The sequence below is a fragment of the Gallus gallus genome, chromosome 3 (genome assembly GCF_016699485.2).
Source record: "Gallus gallus isolate bGalGal1 chromosome 3, bGalGal1.mat.broiler.GRCg7b, whole genome shotgun sequence".
Classification (NCBI taxonomy): domain Eukaryota; kingdom Metazoa; phylum Chordata; class Aves; order Galliformes; family Phasianidae; genus Gallus; species Gallus gallus.
Genome location: NC_052534.1, coordinates 7,786,301 through 7,802,599, shown reverse-complemented (window position 1 = coordinate 7,802,599; position 16,299 = coordinate 7,786,301). Strand labels below are relative to the sequence as shown.

The window sequence follows — 16,299 nt, the reverse complement described above, 5'->3', positions numbered from 1 at the left end:
AAAGGTTGTGCTTGATGTTCCTGCTGCACAGCCAGGGACAGCACTGCGCTTGTTGGAGAGCTTCTCGGAATCCTTGCCTCAAGGCTGCAGTGCAGAAGCGTGCCGCGAGCCCTTGTGTGCACAGGAATCGCACCAGCGATAACAGCCACGAGGGCAGCAGCTGCAGGTTGTGGGCAGGCAAAAAATGTAAACAGGAAAATCCCGCAGCCTTTATATCCCATCTCACGCCCCTGAGCTGAGGGGTGGGATTGGTGGAGCAAGGACTTCCCACAGCAGAGCTATCGCAGGGTTGACGTCCCATAGCAGGTCTCAAACCTGCCAATCCTTTGCTCCAAAGCAACTCACAGCTTGCAGGAGTCATAGATCCAATTGAGGGCCGTTAGGCCAATTTGCTCCTTTTTCTCTCTTTCTCCATTTGCTAACCTTAACAACTCTTTATATAGTTCCTCAGAGAAGCGGTGCCAGCGGAATACTCATGTGTGGAAGAAATTGCTTTTGAGATACAGAACACAGCTAATTACGGCACTACAATTAGCTGAATGCCCTTAACAGGGTCCGAGGGGGGAATGATAGCTCAGCATCTGTTGCACCATATGCTTTTCTGGTTTCCAGAAGACAGCGGTGGGCACGTGGGCTGCCGTGAGTTGTGCTGTCTGCACAGTGAGCAAAGCAAGCCACAGATGCTCCACTATTTCCCCAGCCCAACTGGTGCAGGCTGAAGAGGCTTGTGGTTCATTATATTGATCCCAAGCCCTCCAAATTAAGACTCGGAATGGAGTCACGCTGTTGATTGAGGAAGGGTGTGCTTTTACTTATTAAAAGGTGGATGAGCAAGAGAGGAAAAAGGAGAAGAAAAGGAAGGAGAGAAAAAGAGTTCTGGGGGGACCAGAATCACCTTTATCAAGATGACCAACTCCTGGCTTCTCCACTGTGCGTGTGCACAACGTGTGTTTGTTCTGCACCTTTCACAAGAGTGTGACAGTACGGGTTTTGTTCTGAGGCCCTCTCAAGATTGTTACAGTTGAGAATTCACGGTGTTATCACAGAGTCGGAGCCGGAAAGAAACATGGCCGCTTCCTTCCCACACCAACGTTGGCTGGAAATGTATGATGCTGTATTTACAGAGTCATAGAATCATAGGTTCATAGAATCCTTAGAGTTGGAAGGGACCTTTAAAGCTCATCTAGTCCAACTCCCCTGCAGTGAACAGGGTCACCACAGCTAGATCAGGTTGCCCAGGGCCTGATCCATCGTGGCCTTGAAAGTCTCCAGGGAGACCACATCACTGGGCAACCTGTGCCAATGCCTCACCACCCTCACTGTAAACAACTTCTTCTTTGTGTCCAACCTAAAGCTACCCTCCCTGAGCTTGAAGCCATTTCCTCTTGTTCTGTTGCCACAGACCTTCCTAAAGAGCCTGTCCTCTCCTAGCCTGTAGTTCCCCTTTAGATACAGAAAGGCTGCTCTCAGGTCTCCTCGCAGCCTTCTCTTCTCCAGCTGAACAGCCCCAGGTCTCTCAGCCTGTCCTTGTAGGGGAGGTGTTCCATCCTTTGGATCATTATCTGCCAGGATGAATTATGCTTTCCCGGCCTCAGACTCCATCATGGAGATGGATGTTGGATGATGCAATGGTAATTTGTATCTCATCGTTCATGAGGGCATAATTCATCCTGAGAGGAGGTACCGTAGCAAGGAGAGTTTGGAGCTCGCAGTGGGCTGACCTCGGCTCTGAGTTCTCACTGCTGAAGGAATTGCCTATCAGGCAGAACTGCTGCTTTCTGCATCGTTTTCACTATGGTATTAGATAGCTGCAGTGCTCTTCTGTGCACTGTCTTTTGCCTTAACCAGGCCCAGAACTCCAAAAACAAATGCAGGTGTGGTGGCATTATTAAAAAGGACGCCGTTATAGCCACAGGGCAGTAACTAAATCCAGACCACATCCACCACTTCTCTTCAATAGTGACTAACAGGAGGGTTTGTTTATAGGAAGCCGCTCTCTGTTATTTGCCCAGTTACTCAGTTATTGATCCTCCCATTGCAGTCTGGTTGGCAGACTTGTTCTGTAAGGGCAAAGGGACATTGGAGGAGGTCAGGGAGCAGCATTTTGCTCACTGGGGCCACCATATTACTTCTCCAGGGGATGCACCAGTTAAGCTTTACTTAACACTACCTGTACCAGCTGCAGGTTTCAATGAGGCAGCTGTGGATCCTTGTTTGCAAGAAGGTCTGAGTGCTGGAACGGGGAAAGAGCCAGCCTGTGAATTTACACTTGTGCATGAAGCAGCTCAAGCGTAAAGTGGGAGGAGGTTTGAAGTGGTGAGCTGTGAGCTTTATTTGCCAGATGAGGAAAACAGTTGTCTTTGATCCTGTAATCCGTATGTCAGCTGGATTATGCATGAAGTAACGAAGCACGGCATGCTTTTGGAGCCCCTCTTCTGCAGACGGCCTTTCGCCTTCTTATTCATCTTCTGACTGCTTGTGTTGTCTCAGAATGTCAAAAGAGGGTAATACAGCCATCACATCTGAGCCTGATGCTCCTCTCACTTTTAGCATGCATTAAGCATGGATTTAAAAGCTATTTTAAAATACATTAAAGCCATAATGAGGAGCAAAGGAGGCCCCACGCTTCTGAACGTTTGATGCTTACCTCGTCAAATGCAGGAGGAAGGGATTATTAAGAACATAAAAGCTGCTCTATCAGGAGCTTAAAAACACTCCAAGGGAAACAAAATCTGTTGTGCGTCGCTGCTGTGATTTAAGAGCCAAATTCTACTCTCATTTATAATGGCATACATTTGAATTTGATTGACTCTGGATTAACATTACTGCAAATGAGATAAAAAATGTGACTCCAGAAGTTCATAAGGCAAGAAGCACTTCCGCAGTTCATGTTATGGGTGCGTGTGCTCCTAACAGCTCTGTGCTTTGGCATCCCACCCTGGAAATAAAGGGATGGCACATCAGATCTCTTTTTAACAGGCCCGATCGGGACGCTAGATCCAGGCAGGTCAGTGAAATTCCACTGGAACTGGAAAGTCGTTGACGCCTTGTTTTTAATTTATTTGTTGGTCTTGAGTTTTAGTTAAAGTAGAATTTCGTGAGACAGACAACTACGTGCACATTTGTAAAGGAAAAATAAATCCAGATCTCAGCATTCATTTCAAAACAGGATTGCTGGCCATCCTCAGCTTGCTCCCTTCACTACCTCTCCTGCTGACACCCAATTTCAACACTATTTCAAGGTCAGCGTTTCCAAGGGTGCTTCTTTCCAAGGGTGCAGCACGCTGTGTATTTGGCCATCAGTCAGAAAATGCTTTGGTACTGATAAAGCACGGAGGAATGTTTTCTGCTTGTCCTTACACGACTTACCAAACACACAGCTTTTCTTCCCAACTCAACACCAAATCAACACAGTCTGCTGCTTAGGTAGTGAGGTAGAACAGGCACCATATTTTTGATTCTTTGATCCCCCACCTTGTATTGATACTGCAGGTGCCACAGCCCAGGTGTCAGACCTTGCACTTAGCTCTGTTATGAGCCTTGTGAGCCTCATGAGGTTCATGTGGGCCTACTGCTGCTCAGTCAGACCTTGCACTTAGCTCTGTTGTGAGCCTCATGAGGTTCATGTGGGCCTACTGCTGCTCAGTCAGACCTTGCACTTAGCTCTGTTGTGAGCCTCATGAGGTTCATGTGGGCCTACTGCTGCTCAGTCAGACCTTGCACTTAGCTCTGTTGTGAGCCTCATGAGGTTCACGTGGACCTACTGCTCAACCTGTCCAGGTCTCTCTGGATGGCCCCTTGGGTGTGCTGATTACATCACATGCTGTATCACCTGGTATTGAAGAGCTAGGGCTCATACCAAGCTTCTCAGCCTTGTTTTTAGCTACCTGACCCCCCAGCAGCACCCACTACTGTAGCGTGTGCAACCTTCTTGTAAAGTTTGTGGGAGAGATCAGAAAAAGTACTCCCAAATGTCACCAACTGAGAGCCAAGGAACACTGGGTGCTGGCATGCAGACAGAGCCCAGCTGCTCACACTGAAGTAGATTTGCTAGAGGCAAACAGCTGCACTCATTCAGGACCTGGAGTTACAAATCACTATTTGAGAGGAAGGAGCCCTAGCAAGCTTGTTTGTGCCTTTCAAAGAGCTCCCATAGAGCTCTGGGTTTGATGCCTTTTTCCTTTAGGGTGATTTGGATTCATACTTGCCACCTTCCTGACTAGCAGTGCAGCTCCTGGCTGGGGTTTGGTCATCTGTGGACTGCTGCAGAAAGGAAGGTAAGGGGTCATTTCCCTTCTGTGGTTTAACCTGAGAAATGGTCTGCTCTCATTTATTTATTTATTTATTTATTTTTCAACAAATTCTGATTCAGAGTAGCTGAGAATTCTTTGCTGATGTGGCACTATTGACGTTCCTTGTATTTGTTATTGTTAGCATCCCTTTGAGACCTGCGTTCCCCTACTTATGTCTGGAATACTTGGCATGTGTGTGTGCCTACGTCTGAAACGGGAATTCCAGATACTTCTTGACTTAAGGGCGGATAAAGCCCTTCCTCTTATATCCCAGTGCCTTAGGAAAGGATCCACCCCGTCCCCCCCGGACCTGAAGCCCGTAGAGGAGCAGGTACTGTTCCATCCAGGGACTGAAGGGCTGTAGGTGCCACTAGAGGCCGCTCGGGCCATGCAGAGCCACCAGGTGCCACACAGCGACTCGGGCTTCCCTGAGTTGAACACACCGTGAGCAAAACGAAGCTGGGGGAAAGAAAAACAGTAAAAAATAAGAAAAGAAAAGAAAAAGAAAATAGACCTCATCAGTGCCACAGTCGTATTTTAATATCAGCATAATAATATCAGCATTAAAAAAAAAAAAAAAAAAGTGAGTTCTTGGGTAATGACATGTGTCACCAAAGCACATTGAAGGGTGGATGGGCCATGGGTGACATCTGGGTGCAACATTATGCATGTATTTGGATTTGGCTCACCATCCATGTGTTACGTGGGGTGGTCCCGCTGCCCTTCCCCATCTCTGTTCTCCTGTGCACCATCCCACAGGTGCCCCTCTGATGTGCTCCAGATCCCCTCCCTTGGCTTCATCTGAACATGAGAAGGTACTGTTACTCACATTCCTGGTTCCCAGCCAACCACAGGAGTTATCTTCTCACTGTTCCAAAGGCAGCCCTGGCTGTAGGTCTGATGCAATCCCCCACCCCTGTGCGGAACAAGTGTCCCTGAGTGTGAAGGGGAGCTGGAAGGAGCTTGGGCTCAGCCAGCCAGCAGTGCTGTGTGCCTGTTTCACACAGCAAGCACCCTTTGGCTCAACTCTCCCATCTCCACCTCACTCCTCCTTGGCTCCAAGTTAGGCGTTGGATTCTACATATGGTTACTGGAGAGGAAAGAGTGTTTTCCAGATGAACAGTGATGCAGGAGGATAGGGATGAGTGACAGAAATATTAGAAAGCCACTTCTTGGAGCTTCTCTTCTTTCCCTTTTCCCTTATGCTTCCCCAGGGGTGTTGTGCCCCTCCCCAAGGGCAGCAGGCTTCAGGATCCTGAGCCTTCTTTGTTGTCATGGGTGCTTGTTGGTGTGGCTGCTGGGTGTGAGGAGTCGGCTGCTTCAGCCACGTTCTTTGGCTGCTTTGGCTTAAAATAAACGGGAATGGAGTGCTCTGCTTCTGAGTTCATACAGAACTACTGCAGCCCAGGAGATGAAATCCATCTTTTGTTTGTGAAAAATACCAAGTGGAGGTCAAGATAAGTCCCTTTCCACACCTTTCCTCATTATTTTTTTGCGTGTTGCTTAAATGAGTAACTGGAAAAATAACGAAGAATCTCTTGTTGGTTTTTTCTTTTTTTTTTTTCTTTTTTTCTTTTTTTTTTACAAAGAAAAAGCTTTGGGTACTCTGAGATCCTTAATTAGGGAAAAAAACATTGACCAAATTGTAGAAGAAGGAGAAAGCATTCAATATTCCTCATATATCCATAAGCCCTTTGTTCTGCTAGAGTAAGGACCTCGGAATAGAAATAAATCTATCAAGTATCTCAATCTGTGATGAATCAAAACTAACATGAGGAGTGATTTGAATTCTGAACTACTTAATAGCATTTAGTAAGAGGAGCATTGTAACAACAGAAAGTGTTTTAATCATCCTTGATGTCTTGGAAATCTTTCACTTATTGTAACTATATGGGTGTGAGCAATCTCTCTAAAAACACACTGAGCCATTCTCGTGGGACTGAAGTTAGTTGGTCTCACTGAATTTAATGGGACAAATGCTGTGAGCGAAACTATTCATATGGGTGTCTATGGAGTAATGGTGCTGACCTTGCAAAGATCAGCTGAAGAATTAAATACTTTTCAAGGCTGCTGAATGACATAGGTGTATCTCTCGTCTTCTGTCCTTCATTTCTACCCAGATAGGGCAGTCACGCTTATCTTTCATAACTGTTCATTTCCCTAAGTTCGGTTATTCTGAGTTTACATCACTCTTTGGATGTGATTTATTTATGTAGAACCATGATTCAGTTTAAACGTGTGAAGGAAGCCTGTCTGAACTGTGAGTGGTGAGGGAAACTTCATTTTGAGCAGTTAGTTTTTCAGAGAGGACTGTCTTAAGTGGCGAGCCTGTGCCAACCTTCATCTAACCAGGTTGTCCTCGTGCCAAAGTCAGGGCAGATGGCTTGTGAGAAATGGCTTGCAGGCTTGAGGGTGGAAAAGAACATTTAGGAAGCTTTTGCTGGCTTGGGAAGACTCGGTTTTGCTTCAGTTTGTATTCCAGAAGATAAATATGAAGTGGGAGAGGAAGATGGTTCTGAGGCTCCCCACCTCGCTTGGGATTTCATGGGAGAGCTGCATCTCATCACAGGGGATCCAAATATAGTATTTAGTTCATTACATGTACTAAACATGTGAAGGAAGGAGCCCTTGGTCATCTTTCAGACTCAGGAGAGGCGTATATATATTTTCCCAAATACCATTTCATGTGAGAGTTTCATTCTTGTAGATGCCAATCACAGATGGTGTATGGTCAGATCGGTGGGTTGACATGTGGCTGTAATTGCTTGTTCTTCAGGTTGCATCTGGCTGTTGTGAGTGCTGAGAAGCACCTGAGACATTGCCAAACATAGTTCCTTTTCACTGGAGTCAGTTGCATTTGATATTCCAAGCTGTAGGTTTATCTGAAATAGTAGAATGCTTTTTTGAAGTCCCACGACAGTAATGGTACATCCAGATGAAAATTGGGTCCAAGTCCAGTATTTAATCTCCTCTTTTCGTTTTCTTTTCATCACCACTAAAGCTGTAGAACAGGATTCAAAGACTGTGGTTTGGGGTGACGTGCTGCCCATTCAAAGAATGAGAAATACACAGAACAGAAAGATGAGAACATCACGTAAAGGTCAAACAACTCATTTGTTATAACCTTCGCCTTTCACTGACTCTGAATTATATCTGTGATCCTGTTGCTATGTAAATTAGTGGTTGTGAGACCTACAGTAAGGGACCAGTTTTCACAGCTAGAACGGAAAGGTGTTCCTGAAAACAGGAGTTTTCCGTATGTGAATCTACTACAGCGCTACAGGGCTAAACATTATCAATGGCTAAGCAGATGAAAAACCACTCTCTTACTTTATGGAGTTTTTTCTTATATGTGACACTTTTAGTGCTTTCCACTCCTTACAGCATCCCTCTTAGTAGGACAGTGTTATCAAAAGTTAAGAGTACCTAGAAGCTGAGGCATTTGCCTGGAGGGACGTGAGAAATCCATGCGTTGGTGATCCTATTACTGGTAAATAAGTAAACACACTGATAAAATATGCCTGTTGCAGGTGTAAATAGAGATCTCTGGGTGAGCTGGTATTTTCAGTGCTCAGCTCTGCGCCTGCAGACACAAAGATGATGCTTCAAAGAGCACTTCAGCAGCCGAATCTGCTGCAGTATTCTCAAGTCTCCAGAGCAGCCTGTTGGTTCACCTGGTTCCTATGCTCTCGAACTGCCAGTCTGTTTTTTGGATTAAGAACCCAGTGTTTCATCTCTAACAATATCCCACCCATAGGCCACATTGCGAAGTCTATGCTCAACGATTGGTATTCGTGTCCTTTTGCAGACCAAATATCTACTAATGCGAATGACATGTTAGCCCAAATAAGTTTAGAGGTACAGCCAATTCTGAATACTTAGCTGCAGTAATGATTTCTTGCAAACGATTTCCTGTGCATGTTCTGCAGTAGCAGAATGTATAACCGTAAGGAATAATTCTGCATCATAGCATTCCCAGTTCTCTTAGTCGAATCTGATTCACATTTCCAGTTGAAATACTTAAGAGCTAAGGCAGAAGTGAGATCATGCTTATGTGTTATGGTTTAGTATTAGTGCTCTTGTAATAAGAAAAATATCAATGTAGTGGTTAGGAAACGTTTATGATACATCTAAATTTAGATATATCTAAACATGTTCTGCAATTCACTAAAGGGAAAGATCTTGTCTTAATACAGAAGTTGCAAATGAAGTTAAAAGTTTTACAGTTATTTTTTCAGACTTTTGCATGGATGCCACAGTTTAACGTGCCTTAATTAACGGGAAGCAATAATGGATTGCGTAAACTTGTGATGAATATTGTCTTAGCAAGTTAAATCTGATTTAATGCTTTAAGCCAAAGAGACATTTGCATAGCTAATGAAACTGATTAACTTAGAATTAATTTGCGATGTCTAGTTGTAGAGCTTAAAACTATAGTGATGTTGGTAATGTGGTGATTATTATTAGTACTTGAGATAATCAGGCTTGCTAGATGATTAAATGTAAATACTTAGTAGGAAGAAATTGGGTCGGGTTAATAAACAATTTCCAAAGTGAAAATATTCCATCATAAAATGAAATCAAGGAGTGTTAGCTGTTAGCAAGCACAAGTTAAGTGTGGGGAAAGCACGGATTCCCTCTCATCCGATTAAATTGGGTGAAAAGCATCATCTTTTCTATTTTCTCTTGGTTTGCTAATGATTTCTTCATGATCCATGTTACACTTTTGCTTAGGAACAGTCACTGTGGGCTGCAGACTTAGTGTACCAAAGAGCTGTACAAACAGATCTTGGTGAGCTCCTGGAAGTATGGAGGGGAGATAACAGGCAGAGGTGTTAATCAGAGATAAGGAGGTTGTTTGTGGGTCAGCACCTGGCTGTGAGAGCAGCGGGTACCGTGGTTTGCCAGCAGCTTAACCCTAGCTGTGGCCTTTTTCCCTTCTGCAGGCCTTGTAGAAAAGTCTCAGGATGGGATTTCATGGAGAAATGTGGCTGCTCTTGGTGTTGTGTGGGAAACTGAGGAAAGAGGCTCTATGAGAGAAGGTATGGAAGTTCACGCTTAAAATTGGTTTGCTGCTGTGAGCTGACTTGAAAGGGGTTTCATCACATCTCAACATGACCTGATTGAGATAGCAGATGTATCAGATGTGCCAAACTGTACTGGAACATCCATTAACATTTTCGGCACCGTGCCAGCTTGTATGCTCTCTCTATACGCCTTAACTAAAGGAGACGAAAAAGAAACAGTTTTCTCTTTTTAGATCCAGACAGTGATCCTGAAAGAATTAGGTGTTCTCCAGCTTTGTGCTGGAAATTCACTTGAACTGTACCAATAATGTATGCCAGTGCACTAGCAGCAGTGATTGGGGGTGAAGAAGGGAGACCCATATTACATGTCTTAATACTCTTAAAGAATTTGAAGAAAACCTCACCTCCCCTGCATGCATGTCTTGGCTGTCCCAGTAATATCAGAAAGAATGGATAGACTAGAGGGAAAACTGTTCCAACTGACCAGAATTTATAACCCCCACTCCCCACCTGTACAATCAATATCTGTCATTAAAGACAGATGTCCCCTTGCTCAAGAAGGGGATAATACTGGGTCCACACTGTGTACAACCCTGTGGTTTTACCTATGAGATCATGAAGAGGATAGGAGGAGGAGGGATGGAAAATCTACCTCAACCCTATGTGCATGGGTAGAAGTGTTATGAAAGAAGTCAGCTACAAATGAGGGCTCCTCCAGCACAAGAAATCCAGTTCCTAGGGAAAAAAAGGGCAAGATGGACATTGTCTGAATGTGACAGATGTAATCAATAACATCACTGCTGTGTCTATACCAACTAGCAAGAAGAAAACACAATCCTTCCTAGTTGTAATGGGTTTTTGGAGGATGTGTATTCCAGACTATAGCCTTATCATAAGCCCCCTCCATCAAGTGACATGGAAGAAGAACAATTCTGTATGGAGTCCTGAACAACAACAGGCTTTTCAACAAATTAAGCGGGAGATAGCCCATGCAGTAGCTCTGGGACGTGATGTAAAATACATGTTCTACGCTGCAGCTGGGGAGAAGAGCCCCACTTGGAGCCTTTGGCAAAGAACCCTAATGGAGACCTGTGGTTCATTCCTTGTCCAAGTGACTTTCAGTCAGCTCAGTACCCATAAAATGTGTTTGGCTCCTGAAGAATGCTCAAATTTTACTTGTTTCAGTAAAAACAAGAAGAGCCGTAATGAACTGTTCCAATCAGAGCAGAGTCTGCCCACTGTCAGGTTCCAGATCCTGTCACATTTAGGATGACCCCATGTACTCATACTGCATATGTTCCATAAACACAAAGGAACCCCTTCACTACCTCTGTCACTGCATGAAAGATTTAACCCTAGAAGGTGCATTTAATGCAAGTGTACAATGCTTATAATGTGAACGTTTCCTGTTTATACTGCAGTAGTGTTCTTGGTCAGCAGCCATTGATGTTTTACAACCAAAGCGTCAGTTCATTTAAATGACTTATTACACCACAGCCTGCATGGTAAGCACAGGTAAACAGGTTCTCTGGGAAGATTTAAACTGGGAGGACAGTTACTATAAAGTCTAACGGAAATTCATTGCACTTCACAGATGGAACAGATAAAATCAGACCATAACAACAGCTAGCAGAGAGAGAAAATCCTAAATTACCAAGGTGCAATGTCATCCTGATGCAGGGTGCCATAGGAACTTATTGTGAACACGCTCCCTCAAATCTAGACACTGGGGGAAAGGGATAAATGTCAGAGTTTGCTGTGCATTCTTTTAACATTTAAGATCTACATTCTCCCCGTTCTGCCAGCTTCTCTCTGGCCATGAGGACTAGAGGCTTGTTTTGTAAGTGGGCAGTTCACAAACTCATTGGATATCAAAGGAGTTGCCATTTACTCAGCCAAGATAACAGTAAATGGAACAAAAAAGTCACAGGCGAAGAGCGTGTAGTGGGACTTTCAGAGCAAATGATAGTTTTCAGAGATCTGATCTATCAACAAAATGTAGAAAAGCAGGGCAGAGCCGGCAGAGGGTTGGAGCAGAAGGAAGGGAGCATCTGTGAAATGGCTGTCAAACCCATTAGATTAAAAAAGAAATTTTCAGAAGTTTAGAGAGAATTACAGTCAAGAAACCTTTGCCAGTTAATGCTGGCTAAAATTCTGAGCTGCACTCCTTAATTAAGAGTCTCTGCTTAATAAGAACCTTCTCTTACTGGCTGGCAAAGCTACAGCTGTGAATGGAGCTTGCTCTTGATGCCAGTTTACTGTGGTTGCAGGAGTAACTCAGTGGGGTCAATGGAGTTAGTGTCTGACATCAGTGCTGTATCTGACTCACTGTTGTTGGCTTCATTCTCTGGCTTTGTTGCAAGCCAGATTTTCAGGGACCTGGAAATGGAACAACACAGTTAACAACGTAATGAAAAAATCCTTGTGCCTTTAATCCTGAAGAACTCGTGTTTTTTGACTGCTCTTCCAGATAGAGCATTGTCACTAGAGTGTTGAAACCTGCTTTGCCTAACAGGCAACAAAGCCAACCCAAAAACATTGTTCTAGCAATGCCTGCCTTATTTGTATTATGTTTAAAGGAGAAACCTTGCTTCACAGACAGAACTTAACAGTTATCTCTTAGCTTTGATTTTGCTCTGGGAATAGAGGAACTGCAGTAACCACCTGCTATCATTTTTCCCTTATCCTTTACACAAGCCCACATAGAGCCCTTCCTTTGTAACGCGTTCTCTCTGACTTAGGAAACAATTACGCAGTCAGGAAATGAGAGGCTGAAATCTTTTCTTGCTTCATGACCCCATCGCTTGCCTAAAAAGAAATAAAAATGGTTTGGTGTCTCTCTTTCATCCTTCCTGCAATACCCAGACAATAGTTGGGAACGTTTTGCTGAATTCTAGATGGATTTTACCCACTGTAAAGGAAAAAAAAAAAAAAAAGGAGCACATATATAACGCTTGAAGGCATCATGTAAATAACTGTGCTGACAGCTGTGTTAAATGGTGCCTGAATTCGGTGTATCAGCTGGTTAGGTATTGATTTGTGTAAATAACAGAAGGCTATGTTCCACATCTGCCTGTCAGCCACCTGTACAGCAGTTCCCGCTGCTGCAGGGACTGTTGTATGGTCATGTGCTTCATATTTGGTATAGGAATTCAGATGAGATATTCTGATCACATCCATTTTCCGTACTTACATGAAGGTATACGACTGATTCTGTACTAGCAGTGAGTTATTTTACTTTGGATGCAGTGGGCAGGGCTAGCCCGTGTCCACCGGTGCACCAAAAGAGATCAAAAGGGGCCTTTGTGTCATCAGGTCATGCATCGTGTGTCATACCTGTGCTCAGAAAACAAACGAAAAGCAGCATGGCAACAACTCAAAAGCAGGAATTTCAGCGGTCAGGATTTACTCCCTGCTTTTGGCCATTTGACGCATCTGCAGCTTTCTGGTAAGTTGAGTATGTTGTCAAAATAGGCACAGGCAGAGATCTACCTTGACTTGACTTACACCTGAGTCTTCAAAGACCTGGTGAGAAGTACAGATGTAGCTTACAGTAAAGTCGACTTACGTTGCCAAACATAAAATGGTCTTTGACATGACTGACGGTTCAGATCTCTGTTTGTATGATACAAGCACAAGAAGGCCTTGAGCACAGAATAGGTAACAATAAATAGTTGTTAAAAATGGCAATCTGTAGAAAGGTTGTAATTTGGGGATGAAATCAATTGGATTTTCATACTGGATGTTTATTACCTATTGTGAAATAGATTCATGACTTCACTAAAAATCCATATGTTGATTATGACCCACCTGCTAATATCCATTACCCTGAGCTCACGGCATGTCAGAGTAGGCAAATGTATTGGCTGAGTTCTGCCTGCTTCCAAGGGAATGTGTTTCAGGGACAGATGAGAAAGCTCTGGCTTTTCTGCTGCAGGCAATGATGGCTCACAAAGGGTGCAAAAATTAACTGGCAAAGCAGGCAGAGATAGTATTTCTTTCTTTACTGTGGAGGGAAATGTAAAACTTAATGCTTACATTCGCAAGCTTTGTAGGCACAGAGAGTTCATTTACTAGAATTTAAAAAAGATAAAACAGTAGCTGGAAGCAAATGTGTTTTGAATCTTGTTTCTACAAAGCCGATGAGTTTAGTAATGCAGTGAGTTATGTTATCCCTTGGTCATTCTTTTTTTTGTGGGCTGTCCAGATCTTCAGCGTGGGGGAAGTTAGATGGGATTCTGTAAGGGAATGTAGTTCTTGAACGCAGGGATGAATTGTAGGTAGCAGCTTTCCCTGCCTACTGGTACGCGTGCGCTCTGACACCATGTGTTAAGGCAGCTCTGTTGCAAGGCCTGGTGGCTGCCAAAAATGGTGGACTGTCACATCTCTGAGCTTGTCTCCAGCTGGCTCTAAGTGTTATGATGGCAGAAAGCTCATTGTGATCTTCTGCAAGGTGACTTAGAATCACCAAGGCTGGCAAAGACCTCCAAGGTCATCTATCTAGTCCAACTGTAAACCAACTTGTATCCTCACATGTACAGGCTTTACATGCTCTGTGTCTTTTGGGAAGCCAAAGCATGCAGGCGTGAGGTTTACAGAATCACAGAACTGCAAGGGTTGGAAGGGACCTCTGGGGATCAGAGTCAAACCTCCCTGCTAAAGCAGTTCCTTGCAGCAGGTTGCACAGGTAAGCATCCAGATGGGTCTCAAATACCCTCATCGAAGGAGACTCCACGACCTCTCTGGGCAGCCTGTTCCAGTGCTCTGTCACTCTCACTGTAAAGTTCTTGTTTGCTTCCCACTTGCTGCACAGAAAACATGTAGAGTGCACTGCTGCAGGAAAAAAACATAAATGCTGAACATTTGATGCCTGTAATATGATGTTCATTTCCATGTGCTAGAATTGGATCGGGAGAGTAACACTTCATATTTCATCCTGCCAAGTGATGTGCTTTGGCAGCAAAGCTAGGTGAGTGGAGTACACGGCTTATGTACTATATCAGGTCTGTACTTATTTCACACCAGTGCCCAACGAGGAATTCCAGAGCTCAGTTCCCTCTCAGTAACGAGTGTAGCAGGAGAACCTGGTTCCTTACAGCTGGCACTCATTTTGCTTTTGAGCATTTCAACGTTGCTGCTGCAAAGGGCAGGACAGTGGCTGAAAGACAGCAAGCCCTATTTCTCACTGATGTCTCCTCTAAGTAATTACAGAATTTCAGTGTGATTTACTGCTTATATTTTTTTACTCCCCCAGAAGAGATTATAAACTAGAGAGCATATTGACTGGAAGAAAATAGCTGCTAATCTTCTGAAACTAATGTTTAATCAGCGATGGAAAGAAATAAAGTAACTAAAAAGCTTCATCTAGCTAATCAAATAAAGCTGGTTATTCTGCTGGAAACAGTTAATGAACCTTAAGTAATATAATTATTTGCAGAATATTGAAAGAGGAAAAAAGTGATTACTTATTTAAGACTAAATAATTACAATGTATTCTTCACTATAAAAAGGTTATACATGCCAAATAACTGCTGTGCTTCTGGTTCTCCATAAAAGGCTATTTTGCATGAGTTATTACATTTGATATCTGGCTCGTACTGAATCGTCTTATTTAAGATAATCTCCAGTGATCACTAAGGGAATTTGACTCCCTTGGTGCCTCTTATTATTCTCATTTTTAGAGACTTGCAGTATTTGATTGCCTTTAAAATCAGCCACGATTGCACGAGCTGTGCAGAGAGGATGGAGGGAAATGGCTCCGATCGCTGCTGTGACAGCTGTCTGTGCCTGTGTTCTGCTCTGCTCTGAAACACCACACAAGGTGGTGAGGGTTTTTTTGTTGTTGTTGCTTAAGAAACTGCAAAACCCTTGACTAGGAGGGAATCTTGTGTAGTCCTGCCATGGCTCCCCTGCTAACGTCGGCTTTGCTGTGAGGTCAGAGTGATGCACAAGCTGTCTTCACTGATTTAGGAGCTAACTCTACTCCACGCATGGAGTACAATCAAAGGAAAAATTAAATCCTTAGTGGGTTTGAGCTGCTGTTTGTAAGAAATTCAATAAAAAGCATTACGAGAAGTTAAGTAACTTGATGGTGTAGCAGGGAGCCAACAACAGTGATGCCTAAAAGGTAGCAGCCCATGTCCCCTGGATTTCGGCCACTGGCAAAAGACACCAGTTGGATGCATGCCTTGGTACTAACAAGTGAAATCAAGCCCTGAGAAAAGAGGCTTCTTTCAAGCCCCAAATAGGAGTGAAATTCATCTAACAAGCTATGTGTAAATAGAGAGGCATGCAGAAGTGTCTCTCTATTCCGTATTTTTGAATAGTCTTTTAGCTGTCTCAATTAAGAATGCCTTTTTCTTGTGGGATTTGTATCTGATACTTGAGCTCCACTCTAATTTTAAGATAGAACTGTAGTAAGCAAACCATTTTCTTACCTAGAACATGTATATACACCTTATTGCATATTTAAACCCATTTCAACATTGAAATCAACAGAGTTTTTACTGTGTTTCTCCCTCTCTCACTTTGTATAAATAAGCAGCCTTGAAATGAACATCAAAACTAAATGGCATTGAATATAATGAAAAAACATTGAGTCTAATGAAGCAGAATTGCTGTGCAAACAGGGATGCTTTTATCTCATTGGAATTTTTATGTCCTTGTGTGTGTCTCTGCTGCATTTTTGTAATCTGATTCGTAAGAAATGTCTGATTTCTCTTCGTAATTATTAACAGAGAGCAAGACCAGCACTGTTATGTGTGCTTAGCGGGGTAGTGTGAAATTAATAGCAAGTTGGCTGTTTTAGAAGCAAATGTTGGTCATCCTCACCTTATTATTGAGGGTTGGCTATAAAATTTGAGAACATGGGATGTCAGTAGGCCTCCTAAGAACAACTAATTATACACAGCCAAAGGTCAGGTGAAAGCATAACGTAGAAGCTTCCTATTTATGAGCATAACAGCCTTTTCCTCACACCC

At 43.5% G+C, this 16,299-nt stretch overlaps 1 long non-coding RNA gene across 2 annotated transcripts in view; it reads left to right on the top strand.

Moving 5' to 3' along the window:
• The first annotated feature begins 12,663 nt into the window (after positions 1-12,663).
• The window catches only part of LOC107052021, an 81,123-nt gene continuing 77,487 nt past the window's right edge, over positions 12,664-16,299 (top strand). For both annotated transcript variants that reach the window (XR_006938683.1, XR_005858163.2), the window contains exon 1: positions 12,664-12,767. This is a non-coding gene — a long non-coding RNA (uncharacterized LOC107052021). The remainder of the gene's footprint in view (positions 12,768-16,299) is intronic.